This window comes from Coregonus clupeaformis, chromosome 17 (assembly GCF_020615455.1).
Source record: "Coregonus clupeaformis isolate EN_2021a chromosome 17, ASM2061545v1, whole genome shotgun sequence".
Lineage (NCBI taxonomy): Eukaryota > Metazoa > Chordata > Actinopteri > Salmoniformes > Salmonidae > Coregonus > Coregonus clupeaformis.
In genome coordinates this window covers 9912553-9924160 of record NC_059208.1, presented here as the reverse complement: position 1 = coordinate 9924160, position 11608 = coordinate 9912553, and positions in this window count along the sequence as shown.

Below are 11608 nucleotides of genomic sequence, written 5' to 3'. Positions count from 1 at the left end.
CCAGCAACAGTGTGTGAAAACCTTGTGAAGACTTACAGAAAACGTTTGACCTGTGTCATTGCCAACATAGGGTGTATATAACAAAGTATTGAGAAACGTTTGTTATTGACCAAATACTTATTTTCCACCATAATTTGCAAATAAATTCATAAAAAATCCTACAATGTGATTTTCTGGATTTTTTTTCTCATTTTGTCTGTCATAGTTGACGTGTACCTATGATGAAAATTACAGGCCAATCTCATCTTTTTAAGTGGGAGAACTTGCACAATTGGTGGCTGACTAAATACTTTTTTCCCCCACTGTATATAGGATATAGGTTGAGAGCTTTTGTGAAAAAGCACAGTTAGAAAGTATTCATCCCCCTTGGCATTTTTCCTATTTTGTTGCCTTACAACCTGGAATTAAAATAGATTTTTTGGGGGTTTGTATCATTTGATTTACACAACATGCCTACCACTTTGAAGATGCAAAATATTTTTTTATTGTGAAACAAACAAGAAATAAGACAAAAAAACTGAACACTTGAGCATGCATAACTATTCACCCCCCCAAAGTCAATACTTTGTAGAGCCACCTTTTGCAGCAATTACAGCTGCAAGTCTCTTGGGGTATGCCTCTATAAGCTTGGCACATCTAGCCATTGGGATTTTTGTCCATTCTTCAAGGCAAAACTGCTCCAGCTCCTTCAAGTTGGATGGGTTCCGCTGGTGTACAGCAATCTTTAAGTCATACCACAGATTCTCAATTGGATTGAGGTCTGGGCTTTGACTAGGCCATTCCAAGACGTTTAAATGTTTCCCCTTAAACCACTCGAGTGTTGCTTTAGCAGTATGCTTAGGGTCATTGTCCTGCTGGAAGATGAACCTCTGTCCCAGTCTCAAATCTCTGGAAGACTGAAACAGGTTTCCCTCAAGAATTTCCCTGTATTTAGCGCCATCCATCATTCCTTCAATTCTGACCAGTTTCCCAGTCCCTGCCGATTAAAAACATCCCCACAGCATGATGCTGCCACACCATGCTTCACTGTGGGGATGATGTTCTCGGGGTGATGAGAGGTGTTGGGTTTGCACCAGACATAGCGTTTTCCTTGATGGCCAAGTAGCTCAATTTTTGTCTAATCTTACCAGAGTACCTTCTTCCATATGTTTAGGGAGTCTCCATCATGCCTTTTGGCAAACACCAAACGTGTTTGCTTATTTTTTTCTTTAAGCAATGGCTTTTTTCTGGCCACTCTTCCGTAAAGCCCAGCTCTGTGGAGTGTACGGCTTAAAGTAGTCCTATCGACAGATACTCCAATCTCCGCTGTGGAGCTTTGCAGCTCCTTGAGGGTTATCTTTGGTGTCTTTGTTGCCTCTCTGATTAATGCCCTCCTTGCCTGGTCCGTGAGTTTTGGTGGGCGGCCCTCTCTTGGCAGGTTTGTTGTGGTGCCATATTCTTTCCATTTTTTAATGATGAATATAATGGTGCTCCGTGGGATGTTCAAAGTTTTTGATATTTTTATATAACCCAACCCTGATCTGTACTTCTCCACAACTTTGTCCCTGACCTATTTGGAGAGCTCCTTGGTCTTTATTGCTTGGTGGTGCCCCTTGCTTAGTGGTGTTGCAGACTCTGGGGCCATTCAGAACAGGTGTATATATACTGAGATCGTGTGACAGATCATGTGACACTTAGATTGCACACAGGTGTACTTTATTTAACTAATTATGTGACTTCTGAAGGTAATTGGTTGCACCAGATCTTATTTAGGGGCTTCATAGCAAATGGGGTGAATACATGTGCACGCACCACTTTTCCATTATTTATATTTTAGAATTCTTTGAAACAAGTTATTTTTTTCATTTCACTTCACCAATTTGGACTATTTTGTGTATGTCCATTACATGAAATCCAAATAAAAATCCATTTAAATTACAGGTTGTAATGCAACAAAATAGAAAAAACGCCAAGGGGGTGAATACTTTTGCAAGGCACTGTAGAAGCAAACCGGATGGACATCATGAAAATGATCGGAGAGGTTAAGGGTAGAGGAAGTTCAGGATTAAAAACAAACAAAATAGAATGATTGCAAAATTGACTGTGTCCATAAAATGTATATATGTTGTTCACTAGTTTACCCCAAATTAGGGGAGGGGTGGTAGGGTTGGAAAGTAATAAAGGGAAATATATTTTTTTAAAGGATATGTATATATATGTATGTATATGTATTTATATGTATGTATGTGTATATGTATGTGTATGTACAGTTGAAGTCGGAAGTTTACATACACCTTAGCCAAATACATTTAAACTCAGTTTTTCACAATTCCTGACATTTAATCCTAGTAAAAATTCCCTGTCTTAGGTCAGTTAGGATCACCAATTTATTTTAAGAATGTGAAATGTCAGATTAATAGTAGAGAGAATGATTTAGTTCAGCTTTTATTTCTTTCATCACATTCCCAGTGGGTTAGAAGTTTACATACACTTAATTAGTATTTGGTAGCATTGCCTTTACATTGTTTAACTTGGGTCAAACGTTTCGGGTAGCCTTCCACAAGCTTCCCACAATAAGTTGGGTGAATTTTGGCCCATTCCTCCTGACAGAGCTGGTGTAACTGAGTCAGGTTTGTAGGCCTCCTTGCTCGCACACACTTTTTCAGTTCTGCCCACACATTTTCTATAGGATTGAGGTCAGGGCTTTGTCATGGCCACTCCAATACCTTGACTTCGTTGTCCTTAAGCCATTTTGCCACAACTTTGGAAGTATGCTTGGGGTCATTGTCCATTTGGAAGACCCATTTGCGACCAAGCTTTAACTTCCTGACTGATGTCTTGAGATGTTGCTTCAATATATCCACATAATTTTCCTTCCTCATGATGCCATCTATTTTGTGAAGTGCACCAGTCCCTCCTGCAGCAAAGCACCCCCACAGCATGATGCTGCCACCCCCGTGCTTCACGGTTGGGATGGTGTTCTTCGGCTTGCAAGGAACCCCCTTTTTCCTCCAAACATAACGATGGTCATTATGGCCAAACAGTTCTATTTTTGTTTCATCAGACCAGAGGACCTTTCTCCAAAAAGTACGATCTTTGTCCCCATGTGCAGTTGCAAATCGTAGTCTGGCTTTTTTATGGCGGTTTTGGAGCAGTTGCTTCTTCCTTGCTGAGCGGCCTTTGAGGTTATGTCGATATAGGACTCATTTTACTGTGGCTATAGATACTTTTGTACCTGTTTCCTCCAGCATCTTCACATGGTCCTTTGCTGTTGTTCTGGGATTGATTTGCACTTTTCGCACCAAAATACGTTCATCTCTAGGAGACAGAACGCATCTCCTTCCTGAGCGGTATGACGGCTGCGTGGTCCCATGGTGTTTATACTTGCGTACTATTGTTTGTACAGATGAACGTGGTACCTTCAGGCGTTTGGAAATTGCTCCCAAGGATGAACCAGACTTGTGGAGGAATCTTGTCCCTGACATCCTTGGAGAGCTCTTTGGTCTTGGCCATGGTGGAGAGTTTGGAATCTGATTGATTGATTGCTTCTGTGGACAGGTGTATTTTATACAGGTAACAAACTGAGATTAGAGTGTGCTCCTAATCTCAGCTCGTTACCTGTATAAAAGACACCTGGGAGCCAGAAATCTTTCTGGTTGAGAGGGGGTCAAATACTTATTTCCCTCATTAAAATGCAAATCAATTTATAACATTTTTGACATGCGTTTTTCTGGATTTTTGTTGTTGTTATTCTGTCTCTCACTGTTCAAATAAACCTACCATTAAAATTATAGACTGATCATTTCTTTGTCAGTGGGCAAACGTACAAAATCAGCAGGGGATCAAATACTTTTTTCCCTCACTGTACTCATACCGGAGGCACATCAGATAATACAGGGTCCCATTTTACTTGTAATCTTATTGTCTAGACTTGTTGCATTGACGTATGGCTACGTTCTGTACTTTCTGTCCCTGGGAGATCAAATAGTCAAAATATGAACCTTGTTGTTTAATAAATCTTCTAGGTCCTGCAAAAGTTGGTGCCAGCTTATCAGCTATTTTGGGTTCACTTGTACTAAAAACATTCCTATGGATCTACTTAAATTTATTTTGGACAGTGTTCCACGTAATGGAAACATATTATTTTTATATTAAAATTACTGTTTTACTTAAATCACTGGCGTTATTTAAACTCTATCGAATTGAGAAATTATAATTAGAAATCATCATGTCAGATTGACACGTATCCTATTCAATTATTTATATTGCCTACCTCTGTTCCAATTTCTCCACTGTGTCTCTTACATCCTGTTTGAGTTCACAACGTCAAGGGCACAGCTTATCTTTAGCCCAAACACCAGATATGCTGGGGAGGGAGAGGAATGGCACCTATGATTTAATATCAGTCCTAAACTCGATCCCTCTGTTCACTTAGGAGCGTAATAAAATCAAACAATAGGAAGCAAATGCTGTCAACACTCGTATTTGTCGTGTGACCTTGTATTCAAACTTTAGCTTCAAATTACTAAGATATTGCATTATTAGAATGCTTGCTGAAAGACATCAATAACGTTACTATGAACCATACTGTCAACACTCATTACACTTGACTTCAACTGATAGACCATGAGTACCATGAATCAAGTCTCTGTAAAAAACGTGTATAATGTATTTTCCTGCTATACGCCTACATCTTTATTTTACTAACCCGTGTTAATCAAATGAGTTATTGCAATTAAATTATTGATTGACAGTTTTCCTGGCTTGTCATTAGATATCATTCAAGATAAACAAATACACCTAATATTACCTTTTAAGTAGCCTACTTTGCGCCTGGCTGTCATCTGTATTTCTATAGAGTACCACAGTATGAATCATAATACCCATAAAACCTAGAGATCAAACAGGCTTACCCTGGCGTGACGTTTTAATAACTGTGTAAATGTCTTTAGTACAAGGTGACTTTTAACAATATATTCCCCCCAAAATGAAAATTCTAATTAGCTGCTAATGTGGCTATCATAAAGAACTACAAATGCCATGATGATCTGGACGAGACTGCTGAATCGAGGCAAAGGTAAGAATCTCTGGATTAACTATCTAATGTTAGCTAAATGTAGTAATGAATAAATGGGCTACATTTCTTCAGTGGTGTAAAGTACTTAAGTAAAAATACTTTAAAGTACTACTTAAGTAGTTTTTTGGGGTATCTGTACTTTACTATTTATATTTTGGACAACTTTTACTTTTACTTCACTACATTCCTAAAGAGAATAATGTACTTTTTACTCCATACATTTTCCCTGACACCCAAAAGTATTGGTTTAGCAGGACAGGAAAATGGCCAATTCACACACTTATCAAGAGAACATCCCTTGTCATCCCTACTGCCTCTGATCTGGCGGACTCACTAAACACAAATGCTTCATTTGTAAATTATGTCGGAGTGTTGGAGTGTGCCCCTGGCTTCCCGTAAATAAATAAAAAACAAGAAAATGGTTCTGTCTGATTTGCTTAATATAAGGAATTTGAAATGATTTATACTTTTACTTTTACTTTTGATACTAAAGTATATTTTAGCAATTAAATGTACTTTTGATACTTAAGTATATGTAAAACCAAATACTTTTAGACTTTTACTCAAATAGTATTTTACTGGGTGACTTTCACTTTTACTTGAGTCATTTTCTATTAAGGTATCTTGACTTTTACTCAAGTATGACAATTGGGTACTTTTTCCACCACTGCATTTCTATAAATGGACAATTCTGTGAACTGTCTTGTGCAAGTTTTAAACTGACACAAAACCTGTTAGCAAAGGTGTCAGCTAGAGATGACGTGCAGGAGCTTGCAGGGATTTGTAGTTTTGCATTATGTCTATTTTGATGCTAATTAGCGTTTTCGAATCTGAGAGTAAATAGAGCCTAATAATGAATTTATTTCATATATATTATATATATTATATTATATATTATATTATTTATTATTTACATATTATTTCAATTGACTGATTTCCTTATATTAACTGTAACTTAGTAAAATCATTGTAATTGTTGCATTTTGCGTTTATATATTTTTTCAGTATAACAATCTCAACCATTTATCTTTTCCAGTGATGAAGACATGCATGTCTAATGGTATGGTGAGGTATGCAAAATGGGTCAACTTTGAGCACCTTTATCTCTTGAATGTTTTGGCATTCCGGTCCAAAAAGTCACTTACTAAGTGAGTGCTTCTACAATGGAGAAATATGTATGGAAGGTTTCATTCAAATCAAAAGGGGTGCTGTCAAAATGTGATTGAATTCAAATGGATTTACCCAACTACTCACTGCCTCAGAGTTTCATGCATTTAAATAAGGATTTTTTCCCTCACTTATCTTTATAAATATATATACAAAATACAAAACTGAAATATCATAATTGAAAAAATCTCCACCCGCTGAGTTAATACTTGGACGAATCACCTTTGGTAGCAATTACAACTGTGAGTCTGTTCGGATAGGCCTCTACCAACTTTGCACACCTAGATTTGGCAATACTTGACCATTCTTCCTTGGGGAGCATTGATGGGCAGGATTCTTCAAGTCATGACACAAATGTTCAGTTGGATTTAGATCAGGGCACTGACTGGGCCCCTCCAGGACATTTACTTGTTTATTCCTTAGCCACTCCACTGTAGCTTTGGCTGTGTGCTTCGGGTCGTTGTCATGCTGAAAGGAGAACTTCTGTCCCAGTTTTACATTGCTCTATTCATTTCCCCTTCTATCCTGTTAAGTGCCCCAGTCCCTGATGATGAGAAATATCTGTAGCTCAATTGGTAGAGCATGGCGCTTGTAACGCCAGGGTTGTGGGTTCGATCCCCGGGACCACCCATACGTAAAAATGTATGCACACATGACTGTAAGTCGCTTTGGATAAAAGTGTCTGCTAAATGGTATATTATATTGTATTTATAACATGATGCTGCCACCACCATGCTTCACAGTAGGGATGGTGTTCTTTGGGTGATGTGCCATGTTGGGTTTGCGCCAAACGTAATGCTTTGCATTTAAACCCAAAAGTTCCATTTTAGTTTAGTCAGACCACAACACTTTTTGCCACATGGCTACAGAATCTCCTGAGTGTTATTTTTTTCGCATACTTCAAACGGGATTCAATGTGGGCTTGCTTGAGTAATAGCTTCCTTCTTACCACCCCACCATACATGCCAGATTTGTGAAGTGCTATTATTGTCACATGCACACTTTGACCAGTACTGGAGACAAAGGCCTATAGCTCTTTCAAAGTTGCCATTGGACTCTTGGTAGCCTCTCTGATCAGTCTCCTACTTGCTCGTTCATCCAGTTTTGAGAGACGGCCTGATCTAGGCAGGGTCTTGGTGGTGCCATAGACCTTCCACTTTGTAATAATTGTCTTGACCGTGCTCCAGTGGATATTCAAGGGCTTTGAAATATTTGTATACCCATCCCTTGATCTGTGCCTTTCCACAACTTTTTCCCAGAGTTCTTTGGAAGCTCCTTGGTGCTCATGGTTGAGTGTTTGCTTTGCAATTCACTACCCAGCAGAGGGAACCTACAAAAACTGCTGAATTTATTCTGAAATCATATGAATCATTACAATTTAACACATGTGGTGGCCAATTAACTTGGTATGTGATTTTGAAGGTGATTGGTTACCCCTGAGCTAATTTAGGATTGCTATTATAAGGGGTATGGACACTTATCCAACCAAGCTATTTTATTTGTAATTTTTCAAAAGAAAAATCCAGAATCTTTTTTTCACTTGGAAGTTGTGGGGTAGGATGTGTAGATCAATGGAGAAAAAAAATTATTTTGATTCCTAGACAGCCATCTTGGTAAACAACTCCAGTGTATATTTGGCCTTGTTTTTTAGATTATTGTCCTGCTGAAAGGTGAATTTGTCTCCCAGTGTCTGTTGGAAAGCAGACTGAACCTGGTTTTCCTCTAGGATTTTGCCTGTGCTTAGCTCTATTCCATCTATTCCAGTCAAGGGGTGTGAATACTTTATGAATGCACTGTATTTGAATCAGCTGTGTAGTGCTAGGGCAAAAACCAGGACCGAGTTTGGGAAACCCTGATTTAGCAGATACTCTTATCCAAAGTATTTGGTTGTGACATGGAAACAACAGTATGTGGCCTATGTGGGAATCAAACCCTTAACACTAGTGTTCCCAGCACCGTGTTCTAACCCACTGGCCTCTTGGAACCACAATTATTTCAGGAATCACAAATGTTTGAAGATTCTCTCACACACATCCAATACAAGCTTTCTAATTAGACTTAGACCTTACATCATCAGGGCAAGAGGAGAAAACCTCAAAATTCCTTTGCTTACATTACATACGTTTTTGATGAATAACATTTTATTATAATATTGGGATTTAGAAAGCCACAAATAAAATGCAGTGAATTGATATTCACAAGTCAATTACCTGGGTGTACATGTCTTGGAACCCTGCTGTCATAATGAATTCCACTGGGGTTACCCAGTGAGAAAACAGCTGGTTCTACAGTGCTAGGGTCTGAGTAAACAAAGTATTGGACAGACAGAAATCCTATACACAGCCCAGACACAAAGAATACAAGTCAAAGTGTGATCTTCATTCCCATCTTTCAGACCAAACCCTGTGAAAAAAAAAGAAGGAAAAGTGAGATAGGGCAGGTGAACAAACACATGTTACTTCCAACCTTTCAAAATAATATGCAAACATGCACATATACTATATACAGTATACAACTGACATTGGTTGTGCTATCATTTTCAAGATCAGTTTACAAGGGGGAAGTATGCATTTAAAAGAAAGTATTGTAATAATGACTCTCAACCAAAGTCATTGTTGCTTTTTAAAGTTACAATAACACGTTTTGGAATATTTTAGTCTTACAGTATCTTAAAATATTTTTCTATTATCGTTGGTAATTTTTACAGGAATTTATTGTCACACAAAAATGTTTTAAACGATTGGTCATCTTGTCCTCTGATTGTGGATAATGCCAAAGAGTAGAAGTATGGAGTGACTAGGCAAAGAGCACAGCTGTGGGAGTGAGTTTTATAGGCAGGTGAACTCTTATCGGGTACCTCCTACCTGCATGCAGGGGATGTTACCAAGCAGGTTTGACTGGATGTTTCCTTGCCTGATACATCTGATGATGAGACTATACGTATCTAAACTACTAGGCTATAACTGACCGATTTTCAGTCTGTGCATTCATCCATTTACCTGCAGTCACAAGAATGTTCTAGGAAACAAAAATAGATTTCGTCAGTGTCACCTTGTTTTCTCCTCTTTATTTGTATGGAGGGAGCTCAAATAAAAAAATCCTGATTTATTAATAACAACTTCGCAACAATTATATAACAATTTCATAACCATTCTTTATAATACTTGTGTCTTAGGTTACGATGGAAATTGAGAATCTTAGTGCTGCATATCATTTGGTGCAAGTCATTTCCAATGACTGTACTGTATATATGAATTTCAGGTCAATAACGTTACATCCAAAGACAAATTCACCGCTAGAGGACACTAAAAGAAAACATAGGCATCTTGAGGTTTCTCATCCAAGTCTATGGTCAAAGAAAATTCAACTTCCGGAATAAACATTACATTTACATTACATTTTAGTCATTTAGCAGACGCTCTTAACCAGAGCGACTTACAGGAGCAATTAGGGTTAAGTGCCTTGCTCAAGGGCACATTAACGTCATTTAGCAGACGCTCTTAGCCAGAGCGACTCACAAATTGGTGCGTTCACCCTATAGCCAGTGGGATAACCACTTTACAATTTGGGGGGGTTAGAAGGAATACTTTATCCTATCCCAGGTATTCCTTAAAGAGGTGGGGTTTCAAATGTCTCCGGAAGGTGGTGAGTGACTCCGCTGTCCTGGCGTCGTGAGGGAGCTTGTTCCACCATTGGGGTGCCAGAGCAGCGAACAGTTTTGACTGGGCTGAGCGGGAGCTGTGCTTCCGCAGAGGAAGGGAGCCAGCAGGCCAGAGGTGGATGAACGCAATGTCCTCGTTTGGGTGTAGGGACTGATCAGAGCCTGAAGGTACAGAGGTGCTGCCCCTCACTGCTCCATAGGCAAGCACCATGGTCTTGTAGCGGATGCGACCTCCAACTGGAAGCCAGTGGAGTGTGCGGAGGAGGGGGGTGACGTGAGAGAACTTGGGAAGGTTGAACACCAGACGGGCTGCGGCATTCTGGATGAGTTGTAGGGGTTTAATGGCACAGGCAGGGAGCCCAGCCAACAGCGAGTTGCAGTAGTCCAGACGGGAGATGACAAGTGCCTGGACCAGGACCTGCGCCGCTTCCTGTGTAAGGCAGGGTCGCACTCTCCGAATGTTGTAGAGCATGAACCTGCAGGAGCGGGTCACCGCCTTGATGTTGGCGGAGAACGACAGGGTGTTGTCCAGGGTCACGCCTAGGCTCTTCGCACTCTGGGAGGAGGACACAGCGGAGTTGTCAACCGTGATGGCGAGATCATGGAACGGGCAGTCCTTCCCCGGGAGGAAGAGCAGCTCCGTCTTGCCAGGGTTCAGCTTGAGGTGGTGATCCGTCATCCATACTGATATGTCTGCCAGACATGCAGAGATGCGATTCGCCACCTGGTTATCAGAAGGGGGAAAGGAGAAGATTAGTTGTGTATCGTCAGCGTAGCAATGATAGGAGAGACCATGTGAGGATATGACAGAGCCAAGTGACTTGGTGTATAGGGAGAAAAGGAGAGGGCCCAGAACCGATCCCTGGGGGACACCAGTGGTGAGAGCACGTGGTGCGGAGACGAGCTTCCCGCCACGCCACTTGGGTAGGAGCGACCGGTCAAGTTAGGACGCAATCCAGGAGTGAGCCGCGCCGGAGATGCCCATCTCGGAGAGGGTGGAGAGGAGGATCTGATGGTTCACAGTATCAAAGGCAGCAGACAGGTCTAGAAGGACAAGAGCAGAGGAGAGAGAGTTAGCTTTAGCAGTGCGGAGAGTCTCCGTGACACAGAGAAGAGCAGTCTCAGTTGAATGACCAGTCCTGAAACCTGATTGGTTTGGATCAAGAAGGTCATTCTGAGAGAGATAGCAAGAGAGTTGGCTAAAAGACGGCACGCTCAATAGTTTTGGAAAGAAAAGAAAGAAGGGATACTGGTCTGTAGTTGTTGACATCAGTGGGGTCGAGTGTTGGTTTTTTGAGAAGGGGAGCAACTCTCGCTCTCTTGAAGACGGAAGGGACATGGCGCAGCGGGTCAAGGATGAGTTGATCAGCGAGGTGAGGTAGGGGAGAAGGTCACCGGAGATGGTCTGGAGAAGGGAGGAGGGGATGGGGTCAAGCGGGCAGGTTGTTGGGCGGCCTGCAGTCACAAGTCGCAGGATTTTATCTGGAGAGAGAGGGGAGAAAGAAGTCAAAGCATAGGGTAGGGCAGTGTGAGCAGGACCAGCAGTGTTATTAGACTTAACAAACGAGGATCGGATGTCGTCAACCTTCTTTTCAAAGTGGTTGACGAAGTCATCCACAGAGAGAGAGGGGGGGGGGGATTCAGGAGGGAGGAAAATGTGGCAAAGAGCTTCCTAGGGTTAGAGGCAGATGCTTGGAATTTAGAGTAGTAGACGGTGGCCTTTG